This window comes from Carcharodon carcharias, chromosome 17, assembly GCF_017639515.1.
Source record: "Carcharodon carcharias isolate sCarCar2 chromosome 17, sCarCar2.pri, whole genome shotgun sequence".
In the NCBI taxonomy this organism is placed as follows: Eukaryota; Metazoa; Chordata; class Chondrichthyes; order Lamniformes; family Lamnidae; genus Carcharodon; species Carcharodon carcharias.
In genome coordinates, this window is record NC_054483.1 from 47,407,424 (window position 1) to 47,420,330 (window position 12,907).

At 40.3% G+C, this 12,907-nt stretch overlaps 1 protein-coding gene across 1 annotated transcript in view; it reads left to right on the forward strand.

Annotated features, from left to right (window-relative positions):
* LOC121289841 (catenin alpha-3-like) overlaps positions 1-12,907 on the forward strand; it is a 1,845,970-nt gene that overhangs the window by 1,361,291 nt on the left and 471,772 nt on the right. The gene's annotated exons all lie outside the window — the stretch shown is intronic.

Genomic DNA, 12,907 nt, shown 5'->3' on the forward strand with positions numbered 1-12,907 from the left:
AGTTTGGAAGGGATGGATTTAAGTTCTTCCCAACCCTAACAGGCCTTGTTGAACAACACAGATGATGTGACACCAAAACCCTCCTCCATTGGGATATTTATAGAATCACTTCACTTCCTCTCTGGAATGATGCCACTTTATACTTCTCAAGACACAAGAAGGCAATTCCGATATTTAATTAACAATCACGTGACATATTTAAAAAGAAAAGAGTCATGCTTATAATAAAAGGGGTGAGATATAAACTAAAACAGTGGAGGAGTTGTTGGATGTGATTTATACAGCCAGGGATCTTGGCACACTTGCCGCTTTATGACTTGTGCTTCATTCATTCGCAGCTGCTATTGTAGTCATTATTTCAAGGAACGTCGACACATTCTATCTTTTTGTTTGAATTTATTCTGTGGCTCAAGGTTGCTGTGAGAGCAGGACTTAAATTACTACCCACAATTGTGTAACTGCTACACAGTTCCAAAGGGTTTGTGATAATCACATTTTGGCATCTTTCTCATCTCTGAAGTAGAATTTTGAAGTAAATTTTCAACCAGCTGAATATTACGATGGTAATTAATATGCAGTGACAGCTGAAATTGGTATCCCGTTGGAGTGTTGGCAAACCTGAATTTTAATATCCTTCCTCAGCACTATTTCACCCTGTCTTTGCTTTTTACATAGAATTTCCAGCAGAGAAATAGGTCATTCAGCCCAATAGACCAATACCAGTGTCTACGCTCCAATTAATGCACTTTATCAACCCCTACCAGTATATCTCCTTTGTAGCTTTCTCCCTCATGTACTTATCCAGCCTCCCACTAAATACATCTATGCTATTGATAGCAACTACTCCTGAATCCCTTTTTGGATTTATTACAGAGTGCCTTATATTTGGAACTCTTGTGGCACTGTGAGTAGGGCCCCCTGCCCCTGAACTAGAAGATCTGGGTTCAAGTCCCACCACAGGACTTGATGGCTAAGGAACATTCATTTATAACCACCTGCAAATCCTTCAAACGTGCCGTAGCAGGCAGTAAGAGTGGGAGAGATTCCTGGTCAGCCATGTAAAGGAAAGAAGTTGGAGCCTTTACCATCACTATCCATAACTCCGGACTACATCAGGCACATGCATGTTGCCACAGCAACTTGGGCTTCCTGATTGAACTGTAACACATGTGGAAACGTCTTATTTATATCTACCCGACCAAACCCTTTCATAATTTTAAAGGCCTCTCCTGGGTCATCCTTGACCCTTCTCTTTCCTGGAGAGAAGAGCTACAGCCTTTCTAATCATTCCTGATAGTTATACCACAGGAGATTTAATACAGCCATTTCGTATAATATAGAAAAATATTACCTGTGTATTGAGCTTTGTTACAAGTGTTTTTGAAAGCTGTAAACTGCCATGTCCAATTTTATTGGTGAGAGCTCTTTGTTTATGTTCTGTGGTGTTGAAATGAAGAGATGGACGATCTCCAATTTTCCATGGCTAAAGGCAGAATTCAACATCTTTTTTTAACCATGTTAACCACTTAGTGGATAGTTCCGCCTCTGTATCAGAAGGCCAAGGATTCATATTCCAACTTCAGGGACCTGAGCACAAAACCCAGATGGGCATTTCCAATGCAATGCTGAGAGATTGTTGCACTTGCAGAGCAGGATGTCCCAGGTAAGGGACCAATAATGGTTCTGGGACCACATGAGACCTCAGAGGAGGATCCACCAGCTGAGGATACAGCATCACATCAGTCTAGCATACCCTCCACCAGCACTGTGGCTGTACCTACACCACATGGACTGCAGCAGTTCAAGAAGGCAGCTCACTACCACCTTCTCAAGGGCAATTAGGGATGGGCAATAAATGCTGGCCTAGCCAGTGATGCCCACATCCCATGAATGAATAAAAGAATGATACCCTCAAGTCAGTGTATATTGATACACAGTTGCAAAGGTTGGCACAGGCGTGCACAAGCAGCTTAAAGAGGCAATGACAGCTGCAACCACGGTCTGTTGGGGGATTGAGAAAAGGCCCAGCGATGGTCAGCTTCAAGCAGGTGGCCAGTCCCAGGAACCATCAGCAAAGCAACAGTGTGATATATGTGGACATCTGTCAGAGTTCCCAGAGGCTGGCATCATATGTGCACAGAGGATAGAGGAGTTCATCCAGTCCATGTGTGGTGCCATGACATTGGCCTTTGAGCAGATGACCTCTTCCATTGAGGAAATGGTGGCCCTCATGGATAGACACATTCAGCAGACCACCCAGTGGATGCAGGAAATGAGAGCAGACCTCCACAGTGTGGCTTCATCCATGGTCTGTGTTGACTGATGGGTAGGCAGTTTGGGCCTGAGATGCCTGGACCTATTGTCAGGTGATGAGCCATTCGAGGTGAACAGGAGAGACTAGGTTGGCCTTGAAAGGGCGGAGGAGTGGCTGCCTGAAACCTATGGGGACCCTTGTCAATGCACTCCTTGTATTGATGTCAACCGATTAGTCATTGAGACTGAGTGCAGCCCTGATGACCAATGCCTGCACAGAAGCAGATGACGCTTAATGTGATGGGCCTGTCTCAGGCTCAGGCACTCAGAGACCATCCACCTATCTCAAACACAAAAGCAAAAAAATTAGCAACCTGCCTCCTCATCAAGTGTAGGCACTGGGAGAGCACAGTACAGTAGCAGCCATGAATGTTTGTACAAATCCACCAACTAGTGCTTGGCATCTCAATGGGTTGTAGATTTTTGCTGAATGCCACAGCACTAGATGGCTGTGAAGGTTTAATGGTCTTGCAATGTACTCTTTAATGGATTGTCTGTTCATTTCTGCACCAGTGAGTCCTTACTAGATGGTGAGCACTTCCAATGGAGGGCATGAAAAGCTGTGCCGAGAATGAGGGGTGAATGCAGCCTTGGAAAGATGGGGCCGATGAGATATGAAGGGCATTTAATTAAATTTCTCCAAGGTTATCTCGGGGAGAAGACTGAATCACTCTAAGAGATGCTTAACCGTCGCTCAGGAGAAACGTATGCTTATGAGTGAGCCATGTGTCTCCCTGGCATGTATGTCAATGCCAGCTGGAATCGGAATTTCCAACTGACCACCTGGTCTCAAGCCTCCTCCAGCTCATCTTCCTTCTCAGAGGATGAAGTATGCTCAATATGGTTTTCATTCTCCAATGCTACTCCCTTCTGGAGTCCCAGGTTCTGCAGAGCACAACATACCACCATGATACGTGAGACCTCTGATGGAGTATATTGCAGGGCTTGCCCAGATCTATCCAGGGATCAGAACTTCGTTTTAAGAAGGCCCATGACTTGTTCAATGGTGACCCTTGTAGTGAAGTGGTGACGCTTTAGTTTCTCTCTGCTTCCATGTTGATCTTCCATACACGAGCCATGCTTTTACTGCATATCCCTTGCTACCCAGTATTCATCCATAAAGGCATTCAGGTGTTCTGAACAGCAAAAGACACTCTAAGGATGAACAATTCGTGACAGGACACACCTTCAAGATCCTTTTGCAGTGGAGGAGATGAGGAGGAATTTCTTCTCTCAGAGGGCTGTTCATTTTTGAAATTATCTTCCACAGAAAGCAGTGGAGGCTGGGTCATTGAATGTATTGAAGGCTGAGTTAGACAGATTTTTCATTTACAAGGGCATCAAGGGTAATGGGGGACAAGCAGGAAAGTGGAGTTAAATCCACAATCAGATCAGCCATGATCTTATTGAATGACAAAGCAGGCTCGAGAGATTGAATGGCCTACTCTAGCTCCTATTTCTTATGATCTTATGATGCAGAGAAGATAGGAATATGAAGACATGATCACTCATGAGGAATGTCCAGAGAACAATAAACTATTAGTAACACTGGTGAACATGCATAGGAAGGGAAAGCGATCATACATCTGTTCACACAATTATGTATTAACCATATAAAGTCATAGTACCGAACTTGAGGATTGATGAAAAAATTGTTGTTCCCTTTATATTTGGTATTCTTGTGAATTTTCCTGATGAGTGCGTGACGAAAAGCTTCAACAACATATCTTTTTTTGGTGATATTAACCATACGTACTTAAGCATTAACTGCACACAGCTGAAATGAACATATATGCTAACCTTATCTTATGATTAGCCATATAGAGGGGCACTTTAGGAATCTCTCTATGCTTCCATGTTTCTATATTGTCATGTCATAATGGCAGCTAAAGGGAGTTTGACCATGAGGCCACCTAATCTCCCAGAAAGCATTTTTTAATTGTCATTCTCTTTCATCATATTCTCTGATAGGATCTTCAGAAGCAATCTTAAACTTCGCTAGGTAATAGTTGGTTAAAAAGGCGACAAGCAGTATTAAGAATGCCCATCCCACCTGGCAATAACTAAACATTAACATCAGTTGTGGGCAAGAATGTGAGTCATCAGAGAAACCACCCCTGAGCAGTAATTCATTTGGTCAGGTGACATGAAATGCAGTTTATAGTTGAAAATATTTGTCTCCAATGCTATATTTCAATTCTCTTTTGTCTGCGGCATTCTGTTTATAGCTAACATGTTAGAATTGTGGAAATAATCAAGTTCAGTTCCAACACGAGGAACATTTCCAGAAATCCTGCCTTTATTTGAAACCATTTCTCTGGGATTTATTTTTCTGGCTCGTTCAGCTTGGGTAGCTGAATGATCAATGACATTAATAAGTAACAAAGCGAAATTTCTTATCTCCAGGCATGAAGGGATTTGTCCCTTTTCAGCAATTTTATTTTCTTTGCAGAAAACACAATAAAAAAAACCTCTCATTTTTATGATCAAAGTAAATCCACAGAAGTAAAATCTTCAGGTGACTGACAGCCTGTTTAGTATTTGCCATGCTTGTAATCCCTGCCAATTTTCTCCATCCCCAGGGCTATTCACTTGTCCCAATTTGTCTTGGTTTAAGAAGAAACACAGAATGTCTGCTGGGTCTGTGTATCGACAGTGCTGTCCACTGATCCGACTGTTTGCCAGCCAGCCTTCATTTTGGACAAATGAATTGTTATTTTATATTTTCACTGCAGCATTGGTTATTTCTGTTTCCCTAAGTGTGCCTTTCTGTCGTACATGTTTTACTCAGTGATCACTAGCTGTGCATTTACCCTACATTGTGCCATATGTGCAGGGTTCACTGTGGCTCTCTTTTTGCAAATTGTGACTTCTTTTGTGGAATTGCAAACATAGGATTAATTATGATTTTGGGTGATAGAATTGGATAGAATTTTCAGCACAGGAACAGGCCATTTGGCCCAACTGATCCATGAGGGTGTATCTGCTCCACATGATCCTCCTCCTACCCCTCTTCATCTCACCCCATGAACGTATACTTTCCTTTCTTCCTCTTATGCTTACAGCTTCTCCTTAAATAGATCAATGCTAATTACCTCAACTACTCCATATGGTAACAAGTTCCACAATTGAACCGCTCTCAGAGTAATGAAATTTCTCCCATTATACATCATTGATGTTCATTTCGATTCAAATCCATAGGAGTCGGCAGGGGTGTATAACAGACAGCTGAACTCTTAACACCTGTGTAACATTATCACACCAAGAAACATGGTGAGAGGCTTGGTAAAATCATTGGGCTGCTTTTTCTTCTAATTTGTGATTTTAAACACAGACATCAGTTGAAACAGCCACAAAATCAGATCTTAGTTTTTAATGAACTCAGGTTACACAATCCAACATAAATATTTAGTCAAATCACACAATACAATTTCATGTGATTCTTTCTTATTGAGTTCACATTGACTACAGCAAACAATGTTTTACTGAAAGCACTTGCAGTAATTCTATAGCAATCAGACAGAATTACAAAAATACTAATTATTTATGTGACACCCCTTATATTCGGAAGTATAGACTTTCATGCTATTTCCAATAACTAGAATTTCAATGCGGCCACGATATCTGTTAGGTTTTCACAATTTAGTAGGTTAATCAACCTCAATAATCGCAATTTAATTCAAACCAATATTTTAAACACAATATGTTTTGAATACCGCTGAAAACAGAGACATGTTGCTGAAGCTTTTCATCTTGCACTCATCAGGACAAACACAAGAATGCCAAATTTCAAACAATCACTGCAATTTATACTACAGGAGAAAAGGGTGCTAATTGGTTCACAAGTCGACTCAGATTGGCCAAGGTATTGCCATGGAGAAAACAACAGGAAATTGTAGGCCCCCAAAGCTCCCGGGTAATTTAGTAAAAGGCACGAGGTTTGAGCATATTCCTTTTGTTTGCAGAGAATGGGTCCCTGCACATGAATGTATGTCACTTCGAGCAAGTGTAAATGAGCCATGTTACAAGCCTAACTGATTATCTTAAATTGATTGTTAGTGTAGCAATTAGCACACTTAGGATTGTTCAGCAAGTGCTGCCCAATCAGGGAATCACATCAAACAGTAGATGTTTTGTTTTATGTTTTACAAATGTGGGTTGGTTGAGTATGGTCCATATTTTGCCTGTTATTAACAACCAAAGGAACATTCTGCTTGATTCCATCAGCCAATTACTGATGTAACTGACATTAAACTGGCACTCCTAATTGTGCTAATGCTGAGTTTCATTAGGTATCATGCAGTGCAATCCATTTCAACACTGCCATAATAAATCCCCCCCCGGTGAGTCTTGTACCAATGAATACATTACAGGCATTTTCAGATTTATTTACTCAGTCTGTGCAATGCTCTGCTCCATTTTTCAAAGTTATTCTTGAGCATTAATCATGTTCTACCTGGTCTGAGTTCAACCAGGCACTTTTTGAAAACAGCCAAATGAACATTTGCAACAAAGGATTTGTATTTATAGAGTGCTCAAGCAAATTCTAAGGGCATCCTAATGCATCACAAAATCAATTAATTGGTTTTGAAATGCAGTTATGTAAACACAGTATGATCCCATAAATAGCCAATTAGATGAATGAGAATTGCTCTCTGTCTGATGTTGTCCAGGATACTAGGAGAACGTTCTGATCATCATTCAGTAGTTCATGATATCCTTCACCCTAAATAAGCAGGTATAACTTCTGCTTAACATCTGATCTGTCCAAAAAGGACTTTTAAATCATGGTAAACACCTCCATCATAGTCAGTGCCTATGATCCTGACCAGCGCCTCCCACCATGGACAGCACCTCCAAACATGACCACACCCTTGACTATCGACAGTGCCTCTGACCATGGACAACCTCTCCAACCATGGATAGTACCTCCCATCATGGACAACACCTCCAAACATGACTAGCACCCTTGACCATTGACAATGCCTCTGACCATGGACAACCTCTCCGATCATGACCACAGCCCTCGGCCATGTACAGCACCTCCATCCGTGGACAACCTCTCCAACCTTGGACAGCGCCTCCGACCATGAGCAGCGCCTCCAACCATGAACAGCGCCTCCGACCAGGAACAGCAGTTCCCACCATGGACAGCGCCTCCCACCATGGACAGCACCTACCACTGTGGACAGCATCTCCCACCTTGGCCAAAATGGGTCGATGCATGTGAATGCATGTAAATATATATGATAAAATATCTTGAAAAAGAAGACAACATCACAGAAACATTCACACGTGCTTTGCAAAAAAAAGTAAATTAGTTCATCCTTTTCTTTCCTCAGAACCCTTTCCGAATTAGTGTAAAAAATAGTTGAATAAAAATGAACTAAAGATTAGCTTCCATGGTGAAATAAAAGCTTCAACATTTTCACACAAAAAGAGTTAAAGAGGATGGGGCTCCCTATGTTTGTGAGCTCTAAAATATCCATATCAATTTCTTCAACTTAAAATGTGATCCAACTTTGAACTGTCCTATTCTGCCCCCCAACTCTCTGATGGTTGAGCAAATCCATTGTGAACAGCCTTAAATTGAAATGAACACCTTCACCGATCATATTCCAATATTCATACTTCCATGCAACTTAGAAATATTGATCCCTGTGATGGATCATGAACTCCAATTGCCAAACCTTGTGTTATATACCCAGGTCTCAAGCCCTATGAACATTTTCAATCTGTTCAATGTGGGGTTGAGGTTACAATCAGATCAGCCATGATCTTATTGAATGGTGGAGCAGGCTCGAGGGGCCGAGTGGCCTACTCCTGCTCCTAATTCATATGTTCATATGTTTGTGTGTTCGTATGTAAAAAATGATCATGCTCCCCAAAAATAATACACAAATATAAGACAATCAACAATCTGAAAACAGCATACGTCTGTAACTAAAATGTGTAAAACAGAAAAATAAGTGATGCCCACAGTAAAAACAAATGTAACACAGGCTCAGTTGAGGTAGTCTTTCATTTGTACATCAGGAAGAGTCCTGACAGATACACACAGAAATATAAATCCATTAATTCTTTCCTTAAAAACAGAACATGCCACCTATTTCTTTCTCACAGCAGTTTAACATTTTGCTGTGGGCCTTTTCTTTAACATTTCTCTTTACCTCATAACTATTTTCTTGAACCCAGAGTTTCTTTTATGCAACTCACAATGTTTGATTATTACAACTCTACATCATACTGCACAATCTCTTATTCCTCACATGCCTGCAATTTTAGCCTTCCTTTCTCATAGCAATCTCCTAAACCACAAGAGATGGTGTTAACTTCACAACTTCCACACTGAATGAAAGATTCAATGTTGGACTTACCTGATCCAGTATGCCCCCCACTTTTGGATGGTTGAGCAAACTGTTGTGGGATAACACGTAGCTGAGAAGTCAAAAAGGTATCTAACAGTTTCTCTCCATACCTATCATTGCCACACATACCATGCAGGCTTAGGACTATGAAGTCAGAGAAGGTAAAGGGGGTGCAGAGGGAAACTATGATCCCATTCCCTGTCCCAAAGTCCAGTTTTCAACTTTTGGAGCTGTAGAAGGGGTGTTCACCAGACACAACCAGATTTCATCAGTTTTTCTCTCTGCAGTGAAAGCTAATGCCACCACTTTCTTCCCTCCCATTCCTTTCACAGGACACGGGGTGGTACGAGCCCCTCCAGATATTATACCTGCCCAGGTCTCCACCAGCTTTATATGCTGGCAATTTTGATATTTCTCTCACTAAATCATGATTTTTGTTCTGTTCATTTGCAAGATTGCTGACCAGTGTCAGAACAATCTTGGTTAACCCATTTTCCTGAAACCTCCAGTTTACTATGTCCCTCCCAGCCACTCTGTAACTTCTGAAATGTCTTTATCTCTGGCCTTAACCTCTTCTACTGGCTTCTGAATTCCAAGCTTTAGACACTGTAACATGAATGCCTTTTACTTCTTTGTACTTTTGAACACTAAATTCTCAACCCAGACATTCTCCACTTAAAACTTCCATGTCTCTCTCCATCTGCTTCTCATTGCTTCCTGCCTTTCTCTTAATGACCAGCCACCTCCCCTGCACCACCCCCCACCCCTCATTTATTAAGAAACAACAGTATTTAATCTGGAATATTTCCTGCTTCTCCCATTGTAAGCTGGAGATTCTCTTTAGGTTGCTACCCTAAGAGAATGCTCAACCCTCAAACACTTCCTCAAACCAATACTGACTTGGTGAAATTCAGAAATATCACACTGGTCTGCCAATGTTCCTCAGACCAACTTCAATGTAAATATACGCAAATATCACAAAAATATCACATCTGACTTTATGATCTCCAAAAGAAAAACAACATTGGGGTCACCAATATGCTAGACTGCTTTCTTGTTCTATATTCTTTCATCATTTTAAACATTGATACCAGTTGTAACAACTGCAGAATCAGATCTTTGTCTTTACTGTGAGCTCAGGTTACACAATCTAATATCAGTAATCAGGCAAATCATACATTACAATTCCATATGATTATATGTTTATTATCGAGTTCATGATTCACTATAAGAGCTGAGGTACAACGCTTCACAATGTGTACATGACTACAGCAAACAGTGGCTTGTTCAAAACACTTACACCAATTCTACCTTTTGATCTCTGCGTTCCATTCACACTAATACTAAATAACAATACCTGAGAAGACACACAATCAGACATCAGCTGGACAGCATGGAGCCAAGAAGATAAACTAATGTTCATCTCAATCTCTCCCAGTGATTCAGTTACCATGGTTACATGGCCCACTTAAACTCTTCGTCACTTCATTACTATAAACAGTGATCAAACCAACATGTCCCAGACCTTTAAGATGTGATATGACCTTCCAATTTCCTTTAGTTCCTCAATCTTACCTTAGACCAGCTTACTGAGTATTCGGCAGAACTGAGAGCTGTTTGTGCTGAAACAATAAACAAAGATGTACATTGAGGTACATGGGTGGTGTGAACTCGCATTCCCTCGATAAACTGACCAATGTGTTTAAATATCCCCAACCTTCACTGTAAAGGCATAACATTGCTCTTCATTTTGAGATTTCATCCCACTGCTCACATTTATATTGGGAACTGCCTAGGTAAATTTATCTGTCCATAATTAGCCCACTTCCTTCCTTCAATTCCTTTTCTCTGTCTAATTCCCACCATCTCTCTCTCAGCATTTCATATATTTCAAAGTTCCCTCTCTCCTTTGACATTCTCTCTTTTTTAATACATTTTTATCTTTTTATCTCTCAACCATCATTTCTCAAACCTTATATCTCAGTTCCAACCCCCTCCTCCCTCAAACCCTCTTTTTGCTGACATCCATTCTCTCACACCTTTTTTCTTCCTTAAATCTTTTTGCTGTTTCAGCACTTCTTTCCTCTTAATGCCCCCTTTCTCTCTTTTTAAACTCCCCTTCTCTCTCAACCCCCCTTTTGTATGAGCCTTCCCCTCTCTTTCAGCCCCTCTCTGTCTCTGACCCTCTGTCAACTTCATCTCTCTCAGATTCAACTGTTCTCTTTTAATTCCCTTAATGCTATTGACCCCTGCTCAACCCTGACTATCAGAGTCCTCCTCTCTTTAAATTCCATCTCTATTTCTTTACACTTACTTTTTCTCCTCCCTCAGCCTGTTTTAAAGAGATTTTGTGTGCTCTCAAAATTCAGCTTTAAGAAACAGAAAGTCAAATGGAAATGATAAAGGAAACTGTCTGTCTTTATATCCCATTGCATATGTATGAGAAATGAGAGCAGGGCATTCTTTTTATTCAAGGACAGCAATTGCCCACCAACCTAGTAGCTTTCTAGGCCATTGTAAAGGGCAGTTAAGAGTCAGCCACATTGTTGTGGGTCTGGAGTCACATGTAGGCCAAACCAGGTAAGGACAGCAGATTTCCTTCCCTAAAGGGCATTAGTGAACCAGATGAGCTTTTACAACAAGCTTTTAATTCTGAATTTATTTATTTGAATTAAATTCCACTAGCAGCCATGGTGGGATTCGAACCTATGATCCCAGAGAATTAGCCTTAACTTTTGGATTACTACCCAATGGCATTACCACTACACCACCACCTCGTTTCTTAATTGCTCATTGTCAATGTGGCAGAAAATCTGTGTACAGCCCAGAGAAATAACGCAATCAGGAGAAACCCCATCTAAATCCACCCCATAATCTCTGTTTCACATTTTAACCAATTAGCATTGGCTTTTCTGTCAATAGAAGCTGGCGAAGATCATTAGTTAACTTTAAATTTTAAACATTTTTTTTTAATTGAGCATGAACATAAACAAGGATATTCCATCTCTCAGACTTCTCCCTTCCTGTCTTCCCTCTATGTCAGCTTAATGCACTTTTTAAATGTTATAGAACTCAAATAAAAACTACAGCACATGTGTACAGTTTGTATACTGTCAGTATGTTGTTAAACACAGGCGCAGATTGATACATCCTCTTCAAAAAAACACCCAGTATAAATTATACCTCATTAAGCTTATGAATTTTGTCTTTTTAATTTTGAAAATAATCTATAGAAATGTGATTGAGCACAACGTTATAGAAGCCAAAGTTAAAATGTTGTTGCAGCACCATTGACTAAACAGTGCTGAAACATTTTTCGAAATTAACTAAACTACAAGTGACACAATTCAAGTTAAGCTCACAGCATCACAACTTTACACATTGAGAAAAAGAAAATTCCAAACCCAAGAGTTGGGATGAGGTGAAAATCTTCAGGGGGAAACAAAATAATGAAGGCATTAAAAAAACGATGAGTCTTTAACACACTTTTCATGACCTCAGGATAACCTAAAGTGCTTTACAGCCAATGGAACACTACAAAAGTGTAGTCACTGTTGTGCTGTAAGAAAATTGGCAGCCAATTTGCATACAGCAAGCTCCCACAAGCAACAAAGAGATAATGGAGAAATGTTGATTGAGGGATAGATATTGCCCAGGAAGCCAATATGGGAGATGTAAAAGAAGATGCAATGGATAAATGTAATCTTGTCATTTAGAACTATGTAATTTTAATATATTGTACATTTGCCTAAAGGTCCTTCACAGTTCACAGACATATAGTCGAGAGGCTTTCATTCAGCCATGTGCTAGGTCAAGATCTGAAGTGGATGTGGTACAAAAGAGGAAAATAGTCCCAATAATTATATACTTAGTAATTAAATAGAATATACAGAAAATGGCCATTCGGCCCAACTAGTCTATCTCCACACAAGTCTCCTCCTATTCCATCTGTTTCATCTTAGCCTTTCAGGAAATTTTTCTGTTCCCTTTTTTCTCATCCACTCATCTAGTTTATATCTGAAAGCATTAAAGTTATTTATCTTAACCATTTCCTATGGTAGAAAATTCCACATTCTAACTGCTTCTAACCACTCCCAAGATTTTTTTAAAAAATCTCTTTATTTCCCTATTGGATTTCTCAGGAACTATCTTGTATTCATGGCACCTAATTTTGAATTCTTGCCATAGCTATCCTGCCAGCCCATTCTTAATTTTAACAACCACTA